Source organism: Opisthorchis viverrini, assembly GCF_000715545.1.
Source record: "Opisthorchis viverrini unplaced genomic scaffold opera_v5_5, whole genome shotgun sequence".
NCBI classification, from domain to species: domain Eukaryota; kingdom Metazoa; phylum Platyhelminthes; class Trematoda; order Opisthorchiida; family Opisthorchiidae; genus Opisthorchis; species Opisthorchis viverrini.
In genome coordinates this window covers 2992860-2996775 of record NW_008751661.1, presented here as the reverse complement: position 1 = coordinate 2996775, position 3916 = coordinate 2992860, and the positions used below count along the sequence as shown (strand labels likewise).

The window sequence follows — 3916 nt, the reverse complement described above, 5'->3', positions numbered from 1 at the left end:
ACAGCTGACATGATGATGATGATGACCCTTACAACCTACCTAACAGTTAGTCAACTTTGTATGAATCGACTTAGATTGGTAGCAGTCATGCGTGACAATATCACAACCCGAGGTCCAGAGAAGAAAGCGAGCAGTGGTTGTGCAGCACACAGGCATGTGTAAAAATGTATGTACACAAAACGATGTGCGGGAACATAGGACAAGGAATGGGGAAAACAAAGCGATACAAATATAAGGATGAGTTATGATGATCTAGAGCAGGAATTCTCGTGAGTGCCTTGGCGTGGAAGTCATTCCCCCAGGTTTCTACGGGAAGAAATAAACGATATCAGGCTTGGAAATTCTGAGGAGGATATAACTGTTCTGACAAAAAGGTTAAATTAATTAGGGCAGGGTGAAGGAAACTCAGTTAGATGAGATAGAATTTTCAGGCACACAAGAAGTGCTACATAAGGTTGTATAATGCGGTGAAACTTACCGGTTAATATAAGGATTGTCACCTCGGTTTGACACCGCAGCTCACACGCCTTCAAAATAGTGACAACACAATGGCAGTCTTTGTAACGTTCGTATTACACCAAAAATCAGTGCCACAACTTTTCGAAAACCATGTCCAACAACAACAACCACTTTGTTTCTTAGCCGTAAGGGGCAACCCAAAGGTCGCTCCAAACTCTGACCCTCGGTTACGAAACAATATGGTGGATTCTGTTGTAAAACAAGGCACCAGCGCCAGCATCAGACACCTGCCCGCCTACATCGTTTCATAAGGCAGTTTCCAGCATGCCAGCCACTCAATCCCTATTTCGCGTAATATCAGCATGGAGAGATGTAGGTTAGTTTCTGCATATGAGCAATATTCGATCGTCTCAATGAATGATACCTTGGCTCCGTGAAAACGCGCTGTTATGCGCAAAAAGTCATTCACTTCAATAACTTTTCACTGGCTAATTCACACGGTATAAATTTACAGAACGTCACATTTGGATGAGGCACTTGCTATTTGTTCACATCAGGGGAAAAGCAGTAAACCTTCAGCGTTCACGAATACCATCCAACAGCCATAAAGGCAGTCCCTCAGTGATCGTTCATTTGGCGACCAAAGATGTCAGCAGAGTCCGCACACGAAATGATGATGATCATCATCATCAATGACAGCAAGCAACCGAAATGAGCTAGTGATTGAAACTTTGTAGTAAATCAGGCGCGCATCCTGCTAAGGATGGTTCAAGCAAGGGCAAGGTGCACAGAGTTTCATCGGATCGGCTGTGGACAACCACTAGAAATGTTTGAGGAACAAGCTAATCATGGTCCCATTTTGAGTCCACGGCCTGAATATGGTCCAAACAGCTCTGTGGTGGTTATCTGTTATGTGCACTCCAGTGATCTCTTTTTGTGAAAGCATACACAAACTGCATACAAATGAAGCACCGAAAAGCCTAACGTCTGACCCTCATCCAACAGAACTTCTGGAGTCACTGATGTGCCCAGACGGTGAGAAAATTCATCGGTGTTAAACTGGAAATGCCCATTACAGAACAACTTACCTGCGCAGAGCGGAGAGGTTCACCTTGAGGTAGACCAAACTGACGAAGTGGCGTTCTGGTCACTAGTGTCTGGAAGAATAGGAAAGGGAAATATCTCATACGTCGCACGGGCGTTTCCTTGAGAATTTACCGTAGGAGCCCGTCGGCATTAGATCAAAGGATGTGAACAGCGCGAGTAGATGCTGATTAACAGCGTCGCGTTCCGAGAGAGTTTACTTCTACTGCTTAAGTACCAATCCCTACGTGAATGGTACGGGATTCGACGACGAAACAGACAGTTAGGCGCTCTAATCTTCCCACACATTTGTGAGGAGTTCAACGTTGATTCCAAACCTAACGAGACAGGTGTAGTGTGCTTCCCGGCCTTGTAATTGCAGGATGAAACCCGAAACTGAGATGATGAAATAACCTCGATCACTCTAAATTCACAACTAACAAGTAGTATCACAACGAATCTCACGCACGCTGGTTTGCGAAAGCTGATCGCTTTCGAATAAGAAATGTGGATTGCATAAGTGAAACTCGAAACGAAAAAAGTGATTGCCTGTTTAGACTGCGCTCTTCTGTCATAAACACGGTTTCGCCTGGCTAAAAAGTGCATCGGATGATAACTACGATCGTATTTACATTATCCTGTTACGCACGGAACGCACTTCGGTGCTGGAAGTTCGAAATGTCCCATAATGTCTGATATCATGCCACCTGCCACCACGGGGAACGATTGACAGTACAGTGGGGCGTAAATTCGCTTGCACAACACGCCCGAACATCAGAGGAAAGAGGGGACATTTGGCAAAACCATCCATGTAAAGACAGGGTACTAGCTTACCCTGGATGAATCCAATCGCGGTTTCTTCACGCGGCTTGAAATGGGGGTTTCATTGCACGCCACCTTGGTACCAGGATATCTGCCGCGCACTGAACGATTCGTGCTGCTTATCGCAGGACTGCCATCTCCTTTACGCCTGGGGTAGTAGGTAAAAACTGCAATTGGTCTACGATACAACAAGCGTTCACATACAGGGGGAACACAAAATTGTGACTAGCGGTTGACGGATGCAACGACTCTGAACTGTGACAACTGCGGTTGGAATGACAAACTGAAGAAAACTAAGATCAAATTACCGCTCAGCATAATCGAATAAATTGCTCAAATTAGTAACACACAAAACTGGTTAATAGGAAAAACGACCAAAACGGTTATTGTGAGGTTAAGCAAATGAGAGCTCGAGACAACCCAACGGTTAAGGTGCGAAACCACCGACCCGGATGTCCATAAAATAAAATAAAAACTCAGCCACCTGTAGCACCCTTTTGGTGCCAAGCCACCAGAAGGAAGCACGGGGGCTGCGGTAGGTTTCCGAAGCCTAGACAGGGGAAGTCTAGAGGCAGAGGTCAGGTTCGAACCACGGACCTTCCGGCCAGTAAATTCGAGTTTTAACCACCGAGCCATATCACCCGGAGGTCCATGGTTCGAGCCCAACCATGGCACCTCGATGGCTCCTATTTAGGCCTAGGCGACCTGACAGTATCTCAGCTCTCATGGTTTCTTAGGTTTGCACGACAAATATGCACCAAAACAATGCCACAGTTCAATAACTAAAATTACCAAGCTAACTTAACAGCAACTGCCGAGTGACAAGGAAACTAACGAACCACCTATATGCTATATTTGCATTCGCCATTCACCTTCGGCTAACACTGAGAGAAGCGATAGTGCTCAGCAACAAACTATCGGGTAAAAGTTGGCTGGGGAAAGATCACTCACGCTCGCGTATAGTAAAGTGAACGAGTAGTGTCGCCAAAGTGGGGCGGTCCAATGATATGCAAGTTGAGTCCGCCAAGTATATGTGGGAGAAAGATTGAATAGGGAGAACCGTCCGGTTGATGAGCCAAGTGGGCCCTTACCAGATAATCCTCCATTTCTGATCCACAACCAAAGCCCAACATACCTGCAGATCCAATTCACTGACAGCTCACGATGAAAACCACACTCTGGGACACACTTGCCCAGAGTTTCCGATAGCTCAGTGGTTCAAAACGCAAACTTATTGACGGGAAGGTCAGTGGTTAAAACCCAACAACGGTACCTCGACTGCTCCTGCCTAGACCTGGGCAAGCTTAAAGTGCTTCAGCCCTCATGATTCCTTCGGATAACGTGACGACTGAGTGCCGAAGGGGTTACAAATGGACGAATATTTCTGTCATTATTTATAGACAACCTGGCAACGAGTCCGAAATGCGAAGCTCAATGGTAAAATGTGGAGACAGACCTGCTGTAAGGAATGGATGAGGTCGAATTTTTTATTCGGCAGCTAGGATGGAGGTACTGTACACCGCCACCCCCCCACCGAATTTTCACAGTTCCT

At 46.1% G+C, this 3916-nt stretch overlaps 1 protein-coding gene across 1 annotated transcript in view; it reads right to left on the bottom strand.

The window, feature by feature from the left end:
* Positions 1–3916, bottom strand: part of T265_00539 (hypothetical protein) — a gene marked incomplete at both ends in the record, with an annotated part of 23181 nt that overhangs the window by 3859 nt on the left and 15406 nt on the right. The gene's annotated exons all lie outside the window — the stretch shown is intronic.